At 35.9% G+C, this 19,858-nt stretch overlaps 3 protein-coding genes across 17 annotated transcripts in view; 2 read left to right on the top strand and 1 right to left on the bottom strand.

The window, feature by feature from the left end:
• The window catches only part of cntrl (centriolin), a 548,241-nt gene extending 543,592 nt beyond the window's left edge, over positions 1-4,649 (top strand). Inside the window, exon 25 of the transcript XR_012406453.1 lies at positions 4,359-4,649. The gene's annotated coding sequence lies outside the window, so the exon portion shown is untranslated. The remainder of the gene's footprint in view (positions 1-4,358) is intronic.
• specc1 (sperm antigen with calponin homology and coiled-coil domains 1) overlaps positions 1-19,858 on the top strand; it is a 182,656-nt gene that overhangs the window by 73,103 nt on the left and 89,695 nt on the right. The window lies entirely within an intron of this gene.
• Positions 5,473-19,858, bottom strand: part of zswim7 (zinc finger, SWIM-type containing 7) — a 184,164-nt gene continuing 169,778 nt past the window's right edge. Inside the window, exon 7 of the transcript XR_012405761.1 lies at positions 5,473-7,832. The gene's annotated coding sequence lies outside the window, so the exon portion shown is untranslated. The remainder of the gene's footprint in view (positions 7,833-19,858) is intronic.

Here is a 19,858-nt window from a genome sequence, read left to right as displayed (position 1 = left end):
ATATATTTAAATAGAACTATTATAATTTGTAGTTAAATGCAAAACCATAATAAGGGTACTATAACATATGATTAGGGCCAGACAGAATCTGTGGACATTGTTTGCTTTTTCAGCTGAAAAGGATTATTATAACCAAAAAAAATATATTTTAAATTAAAAAACTACCTTTTTAACTTTTTTTAATGTTTACAATGCAAGTCCAATTAGATCCACTTATTTTGTAGACAAAGCAAGTTTCTTATATAACAGAAAATATTACTTTACAAACTGTATCGTAAATAAATCCGATGAACATTTTCAGTCCATGTGAGCCTACATATTATTAATTAAAAATAATATAAAGACAAATAATATAGTCATTCTTGGTTCATTGTCTCACAATTACAAAATGAATTGCACAATAATTTGCAAATTTATGTACTATAAATACAAATCTATGTCATTTTTGGATTTGCTATACACTCTTGCATTCAGTAAGAAGAGACCAAACCTAGCATTCACCACAGTGAAAAAAGCTCTTTTAAGGTTAGCTTAGGTTAAAGTCTCTGTGTCAGAACTGCTGTTTGGCTTCATGTTGTAAGAATGAGGTGGTTTATTGGAAGGAATCTCATTTTATCTTTCCACACATTCCCTTCTGCCACAGATGAGCTATACGAAGGAAGGAAGTCAAAAGCAATCCCAAAAATCCACGAAATGAGTATTCTTGAACAGAAATCAGATGTGGCTTTCAAACTTTTTTCCCATTGGTGTTTATTGAATGGGATGTTCAATGACAACAATGTTGTACGTTCTAGACAAGCATAATGGTGTTGTTTGCACTTTTCATGAGTGGAGAATGAACCAGCAGCTATTCAGATGACCCTCTCATTCAGATATGGCTCAACAGTGAGGCTATTTTCAGAAACTGAAAAGCACCACAATGTACCTTGTGTGCTGTTCGCCCATCAGAATGGGTTAGAAAAATAGCCAAAAAAAGAAAGCAATTGCATGCTCTAAAAAGGATTGAAGAGAGATCCAACACCGCATAGTCACTAGGTTCACATCGTCCTCATGTTTTAGAGTCTGTGTAATACTGAACTTAGATGCCAAGTGTTTTGTTGAGGGGAAATGATAGAGAGAGAGGTTTGATTGTCTTGTGTGAGCATTTGGAGATAGGAACACAACAATAACAGTTGTGGTCATTGGAACAACAGCTCTGTTTGTTTTCTTTGTCGAGCTCATCAGTCATTAAATGTGTAGTCAGCAGTGTTAGTTGTTGCAACAGAAAAAAGGAATTTTGGTTTGGATTGCTGGACTTCAGAAATGTCTCAAAGAGAACAGCTACAGTATTTATAGCTGATCTGTGTGGGAGAGTAAACACGGTACTTGCATCAGATGCATCTTGTAAACACATTTCTCCCTAAAGCCTTATTTTCTGTTCATAAAGATGCTTTTGCTTGAGTTATTTTTCTTTTTCTGGAGCATAAAAGAATATCAATACTGAAATAGAACTGGGGTAGAACAAATGCAGTTTTACACAGATCATTCATTCATTTTTCTTTGGCTTAGTCCCTTGTTTATTAGGGGTCGCCATAGCAGAATGAACTGCCAACTATTCGAGCATATGTTATGCAGGGGATGCCCTTCCAGCTGCAACCCAGTACTGGAAAACACCTATACACTCTCATGCATAAACTACGAACAGTTAAGTTCATCCAATTCACCTATAGCACATGTCTAGACTGTGGGGTAAACCCACACAAACACAGGGAGAACATGCAAACCCACACAGAAATGCTAACTGGTCCAGCCAGGACTCGAACCAGCAAGCTTCATCCTGTGAGGTGACTGCTAACCACTGAGCCACCTGCTTTTACAGATTTTGTTCAAAATATATACTGAAAGCACCACTATAATACATTAATAATGCAGGTGGTAAAGGGTGTGGAAAAATAGATACGAACAATGTTAATCACAAGTAGTTATGTATAGAAGGTACTGAGTCATTTATGAACACACAAAACATTATCTTGGACAAACATATTAGATGACACTTGAGTAACCTCCAGGTTGGAGGAAAGTCCTTACCCCAGGTGGAGGAGTTCAAGTATCTGGTGGTTTTGTTCACTAGTGAGGGAAGGATAGAATGTGAGATTGACAGGAGGATCGGTGCAGCAGTAATGCGGTCGATGTACTGGTCCATTGTGGTAAAGAAGGAGCTAAGCCGAAAGGCAAAGCTCTCGATTTACCGGTCAATCTACAATCCTACTCTCATCCTGGTCATGAGCTTTGGGTCTTCAAATCAAATCACTTTTATTGTCACATCATCAGCAGCACGTGTGCTATGATGAGTGAAAAGCTTAGGTGCTGGCTCCAGACAGTACAAAATAAAGAATGCAAATACAACGACAGTGCAAATAGTGCAAAATACAACAGCATACTCCCAAAAAAAACAAAAAAACAGGACAATTTAAGATTGACAGCGATATGTACAATATTGACCCAAAGGACAAGATCTCAGTTACAAGCGATCGAAATGAGTTTCATTCGCAGAGTGGCAGGGCATCACATGGAGAAGAGCTTCTGCTCCTCCACATCAAGAGAAGTCAGCTGAGGTGGCTCGGGCATCTGTTTCGGATGCCTCCTGGACGCCTACCTAGGGAGGTGTTCCAGGCATGTCCCACCGGGAGGAGGCCTCGGGGAAGAACCAGGACATGCTGGAGAGACTGTCTCTCGGGTGGCCTGGGAACACCTCGGGATTCCCCCGAAGAAAGTAGAGTCTACTGGGATTCTCTCCTAAGACCGCTGCCCCTGTAACCCGGCCCCCGAAAAGCAGAATAAAATGAATGAATAAATGACTTAAGTAACGGAATATTCATAAGCGCTAAATTTAGTAACAAAACCCAAATGCACGTGACTGATTATGAAAACAATGAGTAAATATACAGTATGTTACTGTAAAGTGACTTGTTTTGTTAGTTCTTTTAGTGTTTTCCTGTAAGGAAACCTGGTGTTAACTAATGAATAGTTTTTGATCTCACAGTATAGAGCAAGAAATATTACAAAAGCAAGATTAAACCTTTTTTCTATATACTTTATTAGGTAAACAGACAATCAATTTAAATAACCCTCTCTCTCGCTCTATGCACAGTAGAAGTGTAAAAGTGTAAAAGTACATCTTATATTGACATATTGCACTATATTAATGCAAATATTATGTATCAGTGATGTAGAGTTCTCTATAGTTTTATCAAAGACTTAATGTATTTATAAGATAGAATTTACATTTATGTGGGAATTCTGTTACAATATACTCAACCTTAAGGTGTACATGATACATTTATTCATTTTACAAACACTAATATGTTAAGCTTTAACCTGTGAGATTTCTGTCCCTCCATTTAAAGTCCATTCTATTTAGCCGAAAAGATAAACATTTTGTAAATATTTTTGAGGCGAGGCGGTGGCTGTCGCATCACAGCAAGAAGGTCACTGGTTCGAACCTCGGCTCAGTTGGCGTTTCTGTGTGGAGTTTGTATGTTCTCCCTGCCTTCGCGTGGGTTTCCTCCGGGTGCTCCGGTTTCCCCCACAGTCCAAAGTCATGCGGTACAGGTGAATTGGGTAGGCTAAATTGTCCGTAGTGTATGAGTGTGTGCGTGAATGTGTGTGGATGTTTCCCAGAGATGGGTTGCAGCTGGAAGGGCATCCGCTGCGTAAAAACTTGCTGGATAAGTTGGCGGTTCATTCCGCTGTGGCGACCCCGGATTATTAAAGGGACTAAGCCGACAAGAAAACGAATGAATGAATGAAATATTTGTGAACTATAATTTGATGATTTAAATATTTAAATATATTATTTAAAGGAGAATTTACTTTCAATTTTAATTAAAAAAATTACTTCAATTGTATATAATTTATTTAAAGCAAGCAGGTATGTAATCATAAATAATAATTTTAAAAAATCACACAATTTTAAGTTTTGCGTTTTTTACTGACTAACCATATCAAAATTGATCTGAACTATGATTTAAAAATGGAGATGCATACCAACCTGTGAATTTGGTGCCATTACACCCCCTAGTAGTAACTCTTTTGGGTTAGGTGCTAATGATTTTTAAACCGCTTTTCCATTAGAACTATGAATTATGCCAATAATCATCAAAAGTCAAACATTTAAATCACCATATCACAATTAGTTTTAGTTGTATGATTATTCAAAGCAGTTTATGTGGTTTAATCTCATAATGTAAGTGCCTTTATTCAAGAGAGTCTATGCGTGCGTGGCTTGTGTGTAATAAGATTCAACAAAAGCCTGCATTTAAAGTGTGAATGTACTGAATTTCAGTGAGAGGACTGCATTAAACAATATTCTGTATCAGTGGTTCTTAAACTGTGGTACGTGTAACACTAGTGGTACGTGAGCTTCCTTCTAGTGGTACGTGAAGGAATTAAATATGTCGTATGCTACATATATTTAAAAAATTATCAAAAATGATTTATACATCAATGTGATGACATATAGTTTATGAGGTCCAAGCAACATCCCCAGGTTTTAATGAATTGGCTACTATATGTTAATACTTTACATTTAAGTACAACAGATTTTTTTTTTACTTTTTAAGAACAGTAATCTACCATTTTTTACTTTTAAAAGCACATTTAATTTTAAATATTAACGTTTTTAGTTTTTTTTAGTTTGTTTGTTTTACCTATAAGCACAGTACAGTGTTAATGTTTAGACTATTTATAATGTTTAAAGTGGCTGACAATAATAAATATTCTTAATAATAGAAATTAATTTGCCACGTTTTTGAACTCTGCAGAGTTGTAGCTGCTTTACCGGGCCTACTACGCTACTGTATTTCAATACTGCTCATTATGGTGGTACTTGGAGAGACAATTTTTTTTCTGAGGTGGTACTTGATGAAAAAGGTTTGAGAACCACTGTTCTGTATAACAATTTAATATAATATTTCCTACATTGTGGATTGGGGGACAGGTCCAAGTTCAAATCTATTTCATGCCATATTTATCATTTGAAATAAAAAGATTTTTTGATGTCTTAAAAGAATTATTAATAACCACCATATTTTTATGTTGGCTTAAATTTTAGCTTTATTGTCATGGTTATTTGCATCAAATTGTGACTGGAGTGTACGTTACACCCCTAATGGTTAATTGATTTGGGTTTTTTCATTTTGAATTCTTGCAGTGTTTGGGGTAAACTAGTTGCAGTGTGATATTGCATTCAGCACATGAGCTTGTGTTTGCAGAGAGGTGTGATTAATGGGGAGATTATGCAAAGTGCTTCACCTGTAAAAGGGTGGTGACCTGCTGTTGTGCTCAAGGGCACAGCTCTGCTCTCGCTCCCATCAGCAAGTTTTCTTTCTCACGGTTGAAAATTGACTGCAGCCCAATGGATGCAGACTTGGCTGTCAGTCAACTGCAAATTGTTATCAAATCTTCAGGTTAATTTGAAGCAAAGAGGCAGGATTAAAGGTACCTTTTTATTTAAATAGTTAATCACACAAAATTAACATGCGGAGTCACAATGCAAACTTCACTAGCATGATGACAGAGCTACAGTAGTCAACATCTGAAGTGGATCAAAACATTATTGAACAACACCCATTCTTGTCTTTGGGCAATTTAGAATTTTTTGATCCACTTCAAGTGTTGATCCCTCTACAGGGTTCATACTGTCATGGAAAACATGGAAAAGTCTTGGAATTTTGACATGACATTTTCCAGGCTTGAAAAACTTTTGGAAAAACAAAAAAACCCACAAGGTTTTCGAAAAGTCATGAAAATTACATTTACATTTAGTCATATAGCAGACATTTTTGTCCAAAGTGACTTGAGCTGCGGTCACACTAGAGCAGGGGTGTCCAAATCAGTCCTGGTGGGCCAGTGTCCTGCATATTTTAGTTCCAACCCTAATTAAACACAGGAAGTGTTGAAGGAAGTTACAGCTAAACTATGCAGCACACCGGCCTTGTGCTTGCAAAGTTCTGTCGTACGGCGCTGCGAAAAGGGGTTGGGTTAAACAATATGATTAGACATTAATAAAAGTGAACAATCATCTGATGTGATTTCGCAGGTAAGAATTCACCAAGCTTGAACTTTCAAATGCAGTGAAATGCGAAACACGTGCTTTCATTTCTGGTCTGCCGCATTCGCATGCCTATGAATGGAAGTCAATGGAGAAATTGAGAGACTGAGGAGAAAATAGTTTAAAGGAATTTGTTTGTAACACTTCATTTTAAGGGTTCAAAACTATGCAGTAGTTAAGCATTAATAAATGCATAACTAATGGTTAATTTGGTCACAATTAAACATTAGTTAAGAGCAAAAACACTAGTTAAATTAATATTTTAGGGTGCTGAATTATACATTAGTTATGTGGATATTACTTTCACTTTAGAATAGGGGTCAAATCGCCCTTATTAGCACTGTATTAATGACATTTTAGCCTTAATTAACTACTAGCCAATTCTTGTAAACAAAACTGAATATCAGCTTTAACTTTAGGAGTTGAGGTTAAACTGTGTTTATTTTAGCCATATTATTGCAAACCAGCAGTAATTAAACAATTACTAGTGTTTGGTTAATTAAATACCCTACGAATCAAAGAAATACATCAAGTTTTGCTAAATGTTCAGTTAATCATGAATTATGAGTTTGCTCATGCTTAACTGATGCATAATTGTGAACAAGTAAATCATGATTTACAAGTTTAACTAAACTTAACTAATGCATAATTCGGGACAATAAAAATGTAGTCAACCATTAATTACTAGTGTTTTTTTTTTTCTTAACTAATGCATATTTATGAACAATTAACCATACATTAATGGATTTTTTTGGACACTTAAAATAAAGTGTTAAAGTTTTTGCCAAAATTGGCTCATTATAGGGTTTTCTCAGTCAATTCAGCTGATCTCTGGCTCTGGTGGGAGCTTTTTTTTTAGCTTAGCTTAGAATAGATCATTAGCATCTCATTCAAAAATTATAAATTTTCTATTTAAAGTTTGACATTCTGTACATAATGTAACTACAGAAAAAAGCCAAGTTTTAAACAGGAAAATTATTAATACTCTTTTGAAATGTTTAAGCAAGATGCTAATGGTCTAATCTGATTCAATGATCTATGCTAAGCTAAAAGTGCCTTGGGTTTAAAATAAGCCTGTGTGTGTTCCTTTAAGACAAAAAAAAAACTATTTAGTTGCCTTTTCATATACTTGAAGTAAACAAACAAAATAATTTTGAGAGTTCATCATTGAACCCAAACAAAGGTCTCACAGACAAAACATTTGCCTGTTCAGCATGGACATACCAGGACACCTGAATGCGTTTAACCCATTGAACTCTTCCATTTCAGCTGTTGATATATTATCCACTCTAATATACAGGCCCATGCTGTATTGCACACTAGTACACACTGTATGTTTGTCAGCTCAGGTGTGTCATATTTGAATTACTTCTCTATCCTGTTAGTCTATGGGTGTTGTATCTCAACACTTGCTAAAGTTAAGTGTGTTTGTGCTGCTAGATCATATAAAGAGATTCTGTATCAATCATGTTTGCAAAATGTAATCACTATGACATAAGCAAACAATCATAAAAACCTTTGCTTGCAGATCCGTAGATCGATGAACATACCTTTGTCATTATTTGTCCATTACAGAAAGCATTTGTCTCCTGTCATGAACTGTTTAAAGTGGCAGTGTAAAAAAGCTTTCACAGTCAACAGACAAAAGACAGCCTGACGCACCCTATGAAGCTGCTTAGTTGGTGTTTTCCTCTTATTGTCTGGGCAGGGCTCTCAGGACTTCCCTCACTTTTGCTGTCAGCTGAAAGATGAGCAAGAAAATGAGGTTAAAGTTGTATATATGTCAGGTTCATGGTCAGATTTGTCTCTTGAAGGTCTTTTTTTTACACCACCAATATAAACTCATTCAAATAACAACACAAACTGATTGAAAATACAAGCTACATGTTTGTAAAACCAGAAAATTGTACTTCAATATATGTTTGGCTGGAGATTCAATGTAAAATGAACACTACTGGGCATAATAATGTTCACAATTTTTGTTTCTTTTCACACTAATAATGGGACATATTCTTATCGAAGAATAAAGGGGTATTTTCTTGCAGTTTATTGCGCAACACTTAATGGTACAAAATAGCTTTTATTTTCATTTTTCATAAATGTATATTTGCAAAAATGTAGACAGCATTTGTCATCTGAAACGTGCAATGAAGAGAAATGTATTATGGTTTGCAAAAATGTAAGTTGAGGCATTTTTTTACAACAAGCCTGAGGTGTTACTGTGGGTTATTATAAGATCTTTGTCATTTAAAATGTTAATGTTAATGACCCGACCGAATTTCTTGCAGTGCAGGAATAAATTTCTAAATAAAACACTGTAGCCGTTGGTAACTGGAGTGGGCAGACTAACAATATAGAGCTCCCGAGTCCCGACATTATTTCGGAACAGCATATCTGTGATTTCCCTTATATTTATTCAGCACAGTACAGCCAGTGTACGCGACTGTTACACATGATGAACGCATGACCAGTGGTTTCTGCACATGCTTTTTGTTCGCACAGTGTGCATCATCTACTTAACGTTCCTCATAGCAGGATTTACCAACATGGGAGAGCAAAGTGAAGATGTGCTGTCCTTTAGATTGCAGTCGAAAATAGTCGGTTTAGTGTTAGGAATCCCACATTAGACAAGTCTGATGTATGGGAGTTTTTCAAGCATATTAGGTGCAAATGGAAAAACAATTCGCCTTTGCACAAAGTGATAATCCCCCATCGTTTTACCCATTAGCAGTCACAAGACTGAAACCTCAGGTTTAAGGCTGTACACATGTCTCATCACAAAGGGGCAAACAATTGACATTTAGCCTACAATCCTTGCACAACCTACACTTTTATCAGTTATCTCTCTCTTTTGGTAGTACCCAATTTAAACATGAGATTTTGAAAACCAGATCTAAATTTAGCGGGAACGGTCAGGTCAGGTAGAAAATTATTCTAAGCGGGCAGTGGTTGAACAAAGGCAGAATATACAGCGGTAGCAGTTGGGCGCAGAATAAAACTTTGTGAAATAAACCTTTGTGGGAGCAGGACTAAAAAATTAGTTCTGCACAGACCTCTTTCCACATGATTTTTCAGACAATACAGATTTAATATCTGCTTCAGACGTAATCTTTAAATATGTTGAGAAGTGCATTCTACTGTAGCTACTATATTATTTTTTTCAGTCACAATTTCTTTGTTAAACCAAACTTTTATTTTTGACTAATTTAATTGTTTTCATCCAAAATTGGTCAAATTTTTATTTCAGGCTGAATTCTGTGATTCCATCTTGTTTTTTTCACATTGATGAAATCATAAGGCCCTACAGAGATTCCATTTAAAAATAGAAATGAATTCAATCAGACTCCTGTGAACATAAATGTTTTGAGTTTTGTAAAAGACAACTTAATCCAGAAATATATCTGGCTTGTTTTTGTCTCTCCCAGAACAAATTGGTGAGTTTTTATTGGGCTTGAATCAAGAACAAATACTGTATGTTTGAACCAAGTGCTAAAATGTGCTTATCTAGGCAGCTCTGCTCTGTGTCCATATATCATTTTACACCACTCCATGTAATAGAAAAAATAAGTGAGCGATTGGCCAGTGCGTTTCTGGTCATGAGTGGAATACTAAACTACATGATTGTCTTTATACTGCACACTCGCTTATCTTTGCCCATTTCATTTGATACTGATTTTGTTTTAAGAACATAAACAAGTTTTTACCTTAAGACCAAATGGCAGGTCATACAGTTCAGTATTTTTTGTAGCATACAGTCAAATAGCAAGACTGCGGCAGTTATCCAAACACAATCAAATGACTCACTCAGTATCTGAGTTGATGGCTTGAAATGTGATTGGTTCATGACTGAAAAGCACTAAAAAGTCCATCAGTTGATTGCACAGACGATTGGTATGCAATACGTCAGACCAGAAAGAAAGTTTACCCAACAAGGACAGAAAGAAGGATGGCAAAGAGAAGGAAGTCTATGTTAAAGGGAGGACATTAGGTGCAAGTATAAAAGGCCATTTTGAGGAGTTTAAATACTCTTCCTTGATTCAATTTTGATATGGTCAACCAGTGCGGTTAAAATATTTGCATAATTACATTTTAATCATGCAGAAAAGCAACCACAAACCACATAGTGTTTTGATGAATGCCTATTAGGCAACCACAGCAATCCTTAGTTCTGCATACAATACATACGCTTCATTTTTCCCTTAGAGCCAAATGACGCTCCCTGAACTGCTTTGAACTAATACAATCTTATTTATGTAGATTTGTATATGTTTACAACTTATTTTGTTTAGCTATTAAAGCATAAAAAAGCTTGTATAATTTAAAATTAAAAACATTGAGTCTGCTTGGGTAACTAATTCTCGTATTGCAAAAGACCCGCTTTATTTGCATAAAGTTGAAGGATTTTGGCCAAATCTTGACAAGACAAACACCTACAAACATGTTCTTTGAGAACTTTGGTGAAATTTAAAGGTGCTGTATGTAAGTTTTTGACTGTTCTAAAGCATAAAAATACCATAATATGTTTGCTGATGTTTAAGAAGCATGTCAAGTGAACATTCTTGTTTATCTGAAAAACAATGCTGAAGTCAGATAGTCTGCTTTGAAAATGTGCTTTCCGTGCCAGAACGGCTGTCTTTGTTTTGGTTGTTTTAACCCGCCTTATGCCACTTTAGCCAATTATATTTCAGCACCCCTGGTTGCATTTGTGGAAAACAGCATATTTCATTCAGTCCATCAGAAAGACTCTGAAAAAATGCTTCTGTGACTGAAATGTGACCTCCGGTGGACATTCACAGCCTCTGAAATGAGACGCAGATTCAGAGTACCACATGAGGTGGTTATTAATAACCAAATATTATAAATAATGTGAATGTAAGCATTGGGTGAGCAGGTTACATTGTAACCCCATGTCCTAACAACACGCTACGTGACGAGATTTGCAGTGATAAGCAACTTAGCTTAGTTTAGGCCCCGTTTACACTAATGCGTTTTAGTTTGAAAACGCATAAGTTTTGCTACGGTTACGCCAACCGTCCACACTACGCCGGAGTTCTCGAGCGCCGAAAACGGAGCGTTTCAAAAACGCTGATGAGGCCGTTTTCATTCTGAAACGCTACTGCTCCGTCTCAGTGTGGATGATTGAAAACGGAGACATCTGAAAACAGAGGGGGGGCTGCTGACATTCGCCTCTCTGATTGGGGCTTTTCCTGAATATTAAGTAGCCTAACACACAGTTCAGTCCTGCATTTTCTCCTTGTTCAGACTTCGCAAGTTTGATCAAGGCTGCATCTCTTCTTCTCAGTTTGATATGGAAAACAGACTATACCGAGGACACGCGTCAATCTTCAAAGGGAACAGTGTACTTTATAACTTCATTCACATCACCCTGGCTACGTTGTTTCACTTTCTCAACAATAAAATGTATACATGATTTAAGGAACTGCCTATTTTCATTTTGATATTAACAACTAAACAGACAGCAGAAATGTTGAGGCGTCGTGCTGCATATATGAGCGTCATCTTCACTGTGTGGATATTTATAACAAAACGGAGCCGATAACAACTGCCTCCTTTCAATTTCAGTGAAAATACGAAACACGCCCTCTCTTTTGCTGAATATCAGTTTTAATAATCGATAATGGCCATTATAAAAGTATAACATACAATAAGTTTTTACATTATAGGAAATAAAGGCAAGCGATCAGTCAATATACAGAATAGGCTACGTGGTTACATTAATCATTAACTTATCTTTGCGCTTAGCCACGTTACCTGAGAAAAAATCCAATGACCAAAGTCAGGGAACATGTCGTTAGATAAAGACAACAAGATGAATGAAATATCCCGTTTAATAAATATAGTGAGATTAGATCCAGCGGGAGATGCTTGATGAGAAGTCCGACTAGCAGAGCTCTCATCTGGGTAGACAGGCTGCAGCGCTTGGCAGAGAGTGTCTGTGTGGTCACGTGATGTGCGTTTTCAGCGTTTTAGTGTGGACGGAGAGCAGTTCAGAAACGCTGGGTAAAACGCGAGTGTGGACGCGGATCGTTTTCATTCTAAAACGCCGTTTTAAAACTAAAACGCACTAGTGTAAACTGGGCCTTAGTTTGCACCAAAAGAATTAAGACAGAAATTTAAATACAGCCATTCATAAGCACAGAATAGTGCACTTACTGCACTCCAACTAAATGGTAAGGTTCATAATCTAATAAATACATATCAGGGTTCAACGCTAAGGATTTTTTCTACTGGTCCGATCGGGCAAGTGGTTTAGATTTTTACTTGCCCTGCCAAAATTTTAACTGGCCCCACCAAGAAAAAAAGGGAAGTTAATAGCTATTTTTTTTGCCACATATTTTAAATAATGTGTCAAAAATAAAGTCTGTGAATCTAGAATTTCAATACTTAAAAAAAACTGTAAATAATAGTGTTATGCAAACAAAAAGAGCAGTATGGAAAATGTGAAGGTATTTTATTGCAGTTTGAAATTATTTAACAACAGACATTTTCTGTTAGCCTTATAATTTGATGTTGCCGCCATGTTGCTGTTTTTACGCTTTACTGGTTGTTACCAGGTTTAAAAAAAAAAAATAGCATGGTCAAATCAATCAGATAAGAGGAACCAGAAAATAATATCTTGTTTACGACATTACAGAGAACGTAGTGTGTAAAGACTTAAAATGCACGCAATTGACAAATAGTCACAGATAAGGTAAACGTTAGTGACAAGGCAGCACTGTCCCAATGGGGCCAGTAATGATGCGGTCTACTATCCCAAGTGTCTTTCACACTAGCCCTGGGCCACCGGGCAGTCCTTATTGTTGAGCCCTGCATATTAAAGCTCTTTAACGTTGTTAAATGTAGATGCTAAATCACTGAAATGTGTTGGCTTGCACCGAGTTACAGTTCTAAACATCAATTTTAAATGGTTTATTTATTTTCAAGATCTGAGGTGAACTGTCTGCTGCTTCTTTAAGTGGTATGGCAATAAATGTCATGTGAAAAAGGCATTCATGCTCACATTATTGTCATTTAACACTGAATAAAGCACCTCAGGTGATCATTGGCAGTTTATCCTGTTGTTCAGCTACAAGAAATAGGAGATGTTTCTAAAATATAAATTTCAGGTGTTCCTATTCATGTCATCAATCTGGCAACATGCGCTTGCATTTGTTCTGAACCAGGTGTGCAATACCTAGTTATAGCACTCGGTATTAAACTTGCATACTTGACCTCTAAGTTCTTTGCCAGGCAATCTGAATAATTTTGTCATTCTGATTAGCAGAGTGATAGAGGATCATAAAAAACTGGCTTGGCTTCGCTTGATGGCTCTCATCATTCAGGATGTCTAAAATGTGTTGTGACATACATGGAAAGTCATAGATTCTATTTTCCTCTGCATGCAGGATGTGGAGTGGAACATCAACAGGGTTTTCTGGCTACATTTACATGTTCACAACCATCTACGGTGTGCCCGTCTAATTCACTAGCTTGACAACAGGAAAATGTGGCAGAGAACCAGGAATTGTTTTAAAGCCGTTCCTCCTCCATTCAGTACACTTGACTGGAAAACATTAATCCTGCCTTACTGGAACTTCCTCTGGAATGGGTGGAGGGAGTGCTCTTTAAAGAGTTCAACCAAGAATCAAAATTCTACCATATTTTACTCACCCTTCACTTGTTTAAAGCCCATTTTAGTTTTTTTCTTCTGTTGGGAAGGGTTGCTAGCTGGCACTTATTGAGTACATTTACATGGACAGAAATAATCCAATTTTAATACGATTAAGACGATACTCTGATTAATTATTAATAATAAATACCATGATTAGTAATCTACTATTATTAACAAAACAGCTAAATTTTTGTTGTTGACTGTAATGTAAGTCATAATTAAACTAAAAAAAGAAATCAGATTAAGACATGGAGTATTCCTATTTTAATCTAATCAAGCTATTACCATTATGTAGTACATTTCGCTACATTATGCAACGTTTTATCTCAAATAAATAAGACTGACTTTAGCTAGGAGAGCACATTTTTGGTGCAAGTGGGAAGCGATGACTATACTGGGAATTCTGGAAGAAATTGACATTATGAAGTGCCTTGACGTTGAAGTGACTTTGCCTGAATGAATGAAAAGTTGCTTGAGAATTTATATTCACTGTAGTCTGTTTGCACGTATGAAATGCCCAAAAATTACATATGGCATCATGACAAAGAGGAACTGAGGAACACCAGAGGAAACTATTGCCAAATGTCAAAAAGTCAAACTATGTACTATAACATATAAAATGGGATCATAAAAGGAGCATTCATAAAGCAACTCATGTAAACACCTTAATCATATTGTCTTATACAGATTAAGACAGATTTTTAGATTACTGATGTCCATGTAAACGTAAACGTCCTACGTAAACGACTTCTTTGGTAGTATTTTTTCCTACTATGGACAAAGAGCATAGAATCACCAAGAGGTGACACTCTAGTGCGATTTGGGAAACAGCCACTAGATGGCGCGAAAGCCATTTTTAAATAAAATTTCCAATAGAACAACAGCATATTATAAGTCTGTAAAATAAACTAATAAAAGTGCTGATGATTGTGATAGTTTTGTATTGTTTTCTTTCAGATTAAATCCATCGTTCATGTTTAAATTATTTTTTATTTTTCATTGTATTAATTTTATTGGCAGTTCACTCATTCAATTTCCTTTGGCCACAGTGGAATGAACTGCCTGTTACTTTTGGCATAGGTTTTACACAGCAAATGCCATTCTAGTCGCAACCCAATACCGAGAGGACAACCCTCTGCTTGGAAATACCCACAAACCCTGGCCAATTTAGTTGATCCGTTTCACCTATATCACATCTTTGGACTGTGGGGGAAAGCAGAACAAACTCATACAAACACAGGGAAAACATGCGAACTCCACACAGAAATACCTACTGGGACTGAGAGGGAACCGTGCTAATCCCTGAGCCACAGTTTTATTGGCAGTGGATATTGGCAGTTATAATGGCATTTTTTTTTCTGCATATAATAATTGAAATTATGAAATAATTATATGAAATGGCCCTAAAATGTATTGTTAAATTATTGAAATATAAATCTCATGGTGTACTTAAATTGTGTCATTAATAATCATTAATTATTTAACCTTCAATTGTTCCAATCCTACATTCATTTTTTTTTCTTTTGGTGACAACAAAAAGACATTTTGAAGGATGCAGGTATCCAATCAGCTGTTGCTGGTCCAAATGAACTTTAAAAGGTATTTTTATCTATACTAAGGGATAAACTTGGGTAAACGCTTTAAGCATTTTCTGATGTAGATCTCTAAGGCTTTGTTCGTATCTGAAAATTTATCCGATTTGAATCGGATATGTGCCCAAGACTGATATGTAGTGTAAGCAGGCAGATCGGATTTCCACCTGTCAATGCAAGATGCACATCATTAAAAACCATAGTAAATGTTGTCAACTCTGATGCTTTCATTTTAGAACAGACTTCAGCAGAGTCCCAAACTTTAAATCTCATACACAAGGACTAAAAAAGTTTTTATATTGTCATGTTGCACAATTATTTAAGCATGTTAACCATAGAGAGAGAGAGAGAGGTGGCGCAACATCCACCACATAACCAATTTAAACTAATATTAAACTGTTGCATACATCACATGCATTAATCACGCCATGGACATGACAATAAAATGCCTACTGGTTCAAAAAGGATTAAAAGAAGATGGCCAAATGAGAACTTTTCTTCCATAAACTATAGTAAAACAACTAGTCTAAAAGAATAAAAATAAATAAACCCTTTGAACAGATTAAATACAGGAATGGAGAAAAATGGAGCGCTCATTTATTATCAGCTGCCAGTCAGTGCCTGTGCATTGTGCCTTTGTTGTGTGCTGTGTAAATGCAGACAATTAGAGACAAGTCACTTTTAAAAGACGATGCAAGCAGGTTGTCAAAAAAATAAATAAATCAAATACACTCACTAATTTGGAATTGACCATCAAGATCTGCAGTGTAAATGCAGCATATTTATTGCATCTTCCGGTTTCTAAATAATGCCATAACAGATGACTGCTCAAGAATTTGCTCACTTATCTGATAATACTTTGCAGTAAATTGCTCTGGGGTTATTTCATGATGCGCTCACATTGGAAGCTGTCAAGTCTTGTTATTATTCCTGTAATTCCAAACATGATCCACAAATCCTGTTAAGCTCATGTTTGAATGCGCTGCCCATATAATGCAATCAAACAAGTTATTTTGGACTTCAATTTTTATCAAGCATTGCAAGAACTCATTCTGACGCCTGAAGGTCTGGGAGCTTAAATGGTCAAGGAGCTTCCCACTATGTTATATGACTGACAGATTAACCAACCAGTCATGTTTTAAGATTGCTTCACACTCGACTCACAGAAATCCTGTATGTTTAAATCATTTAAACCAATCAGAGGACAGCTGAGGATCTGCTTAAGTGTGTCCAGGAAAGTGTGACATATGCATTTGACATTATTGATATGGTCTAAGCCTCAGACGTCACGCCAAGCACCGCCCACGGACCATTGGCTAAACGACTACATCAAGCCTAATGTTTTTAAACTGCTAATGCTGCTTCATGCTTGGAGGACACATTTGGCTTCTGCATAACAATTGCTGTTAATGGCCACATTATTGCAGTCTGAACTGTTGATTCTGGCGCTCAATGGCTTTTCTTTTTGGACCCACCCCATGCTGTCATGTCTAACAAAACAACATAATTCTTCGTAGATTCTATTAGCTTCCCTCATGTCGCCGCCAACAGTGAGCTCTTTATTTGAGTCATGTTTATGCACTAAAGCAGCTCACATTTGAGTGAATTCATTACTGGCTCTATAGAAACCAAATCTCCATTCACAGTGGAGATGAATATATTTGTCTCGGAATAAAGTACCCTGTTTTATTTACTTTATATAGTGATAAGAGCATTGGCTTAGTGATAGTAGAACGATACAGTATACGCTTTGTCTTTTGGTTAAGATTAAGGATGGATAGATGACCTGTCTATATCTCTCCCACAGTGATCTCCTATGTAAACAAAGCCATATTGTTTTTTAATAAGACTCTCTCTCACACACACGCACACACACACACTCACTATGCCTCTCATGCCTTCATTGTTGTTTCTTTACACCATTAGCTTTTTTTCTATGCATAATTAGCTCAATGTTTACCTTCTCGATTTCACACCATGTCTATCTCGCTCTCTCTTTCTCTTTGTTTTCCCTCTCCTTTTACAAAGTCTAAAAATAGGACGCTTTCGTAGTCATTCAAGCAAGAGGGCAGCCAAGCACAGATAAATTTAGAGTCAGGAAGAGCTTGTCTTGCACAAGAATTAAGGTTATTTTGCGTGGTCATTAATCAAACGCTGGCACAATCCTGCTTTTTTAGTTCTGGTTAACTGCTCGAGTGAACCCACAGCATAGACTTGTAAATTCACCCTTTGTATTAACCGGAGTCTGTCGCAATATTTGCTATATTAATTTACAATATATATGAATTATAATTTTCGGTCACTGTAAATTGCACATTGTGTTTTAATGCCCATTTTAGCACATTTCATTAACAGAAATGTGGATGGTGTGTGGATGACTGAAAGGGCTCATAACCAAGTAACATAACGATCTGTTAACAAGGAAATACTCTTCTGTTACACATTGAAAAATATATATTGTTTCTTCACACAAAAAAATACATACTTTTAGGGCGTAGTATAAATATGCAAATTGGGACACAGCAACAGTGATCCAAATTCCAAAACTGAGATTTAGGTATCAATGGTAAGAGGAGACTCAAATGCTCAAATTCATTCTTGAATGGTTTTGAAGATATGCCCATTGGAATTATGGTTGTTTGCCTGAGAAAATTGCGATAAACCTGAGAAAATTGCGATAAACGTTTTTCAAAAGCATTTTCAAAATCCACTGTATTTAAAGGGATAAACTATTGATTTTGCGGCTTAATTTGAACATATATTCAAATGCTTTTAAACCAGGCAGAAGCTCAAATTATTATTACGTTTTATTTGAATAAAAATGAAAAATTTTACAAAGATTTACTAAATCAGAAAGGTTGAACTAGAGGTGCTACATTTAACAGTGTTAAGGAATTCATAACGGCGAAACCAGCAGTTAAATATTGGGTTAAAATCAATTATATTGGGTAACAAAGGCCATAGAAAGACCTCATAAATGAAATCTTCATTAAATGACAGAAAACACGGCTCTCCATCGTTAATTTACAACCTTTATCACAAACATCACGTGTTAACATGTTTGTTTACACACAGTGCTGCTAAGTCTGACCAATTGGTTGTGTGTCAGTTTAAAATAGCACTTTGTGTACACACTGTGTACATTTGAAAGATTTTTGATTGCTTTTATACAACATTTAAGACCATATTTGGAGGGCAGAGATATTGATGTTTCACGGGATACCTGGAATATAGAGAAAGTGACAAAAGGAGTTGAGAAAAGCAATGTTTATTTCCAGCATATTTTGGTAAAACTTCGTCAACCTAAATAGCTGTTCAAATATCTTACTCAATGATCTGGAGTACGAAACGGTAAGATTTATTTTTCAATGTCTGTTCTGTAGCTAAACATTATATTATTTAATTGTTTTTTTCACATTATCAGTCTGTATCTTCAAATAGAATGCTGTGACTTCCCGATCACCAGATCGGGTCACACATGTATATACTTTTTTAAATTTATATACGTTTCTAAGATTTTTATTATGCCTTTCTCATTACAACTAAACTTGATTACGCTCTCCATCCTGGATATTTTTATCATGGTATTTGTTGAGCCATTTTAAAATAGACTATAATGAGTGAAAAAGACACTTTCAAAAGTGAACTTACTATATTATATTATGCCACTAATTGTAAGCTGAACAAAATGTCATTAAAATGACAATTAAATTTGGCACAATACTATATATTCACCACCCAATTTTTCTATTTTACTGGCCCACTCAAGCTGAATGCATTGTCAAAGCTTGTCAAATTTATTTTCATGCCTTTTAGTAGTCATTTATAGTAATAATAATAATTAGGGATGCACTGATTGATTGGCTGGAGATCGGTATCGGCAGGTAATCACATTTTTATGACTTGATCAGTAATCTGGTCGATCTGATGAACTGATCACAAATGTTTGTTTACGAGTTTACTAGCAGAGGAAGACGCATGTCAAACAGCATCATACAGTAGTTTATAGGCCTATTTCCTTTTACTAAAGAAGTAATGGATTTTAATGCGTGCATTTTGACTTCTTATGCATCAAATATACCCTCCAAACTTTTCTTTATTGAGACATGTTAAATTGTTCCATCATTTGCAATGTTTCTAAATTGCATCAATCATTTCTTATCATTTAATCAGTTTTTTTTTTTTTGTTATTTTCTGCAAAGCTCCTTCTGACATTGACATGTCCACACCAAATGGTTATAAGCAATGTGTTTATGGCATTATATGCAGCATCCTTAATTTATTCTCTTAGAAAAGGAGCAAACTCCACTTAATGTACTTAATGCATTATAAAGCTTGAAGGATCAAAATCGGTACTCTGTATCAGCTGATCACAATGACAAGGAATTGGTACTCTGAATGGGCTGCAAAAATCCTGATGGGAGCATCCCTAATAATAATAAAACCACAAATCAAACACTATAACAACATGCCTATTCTGTGCATGTTCCTTGGCATGGAGGA

This window comes from Danio rerio, chromosome 5 (genome assembly GCF_049306965.1).
Source record: "Danio rerio strain Tuebingen ecotype United States chromosome 5, GRCz12tu, whole genome shotgun sequence".
NCBI lineage: Eukaryota > Metazoa > Chordata > Actinopteri > Cypriniformes > Danionidae > Danio > Danio rerio.
The sequence above is the reverse complement of the archived record's forward strand: the minus strand, read 5'-3'. Positions and strand labels throughout refer to the sequence as shown.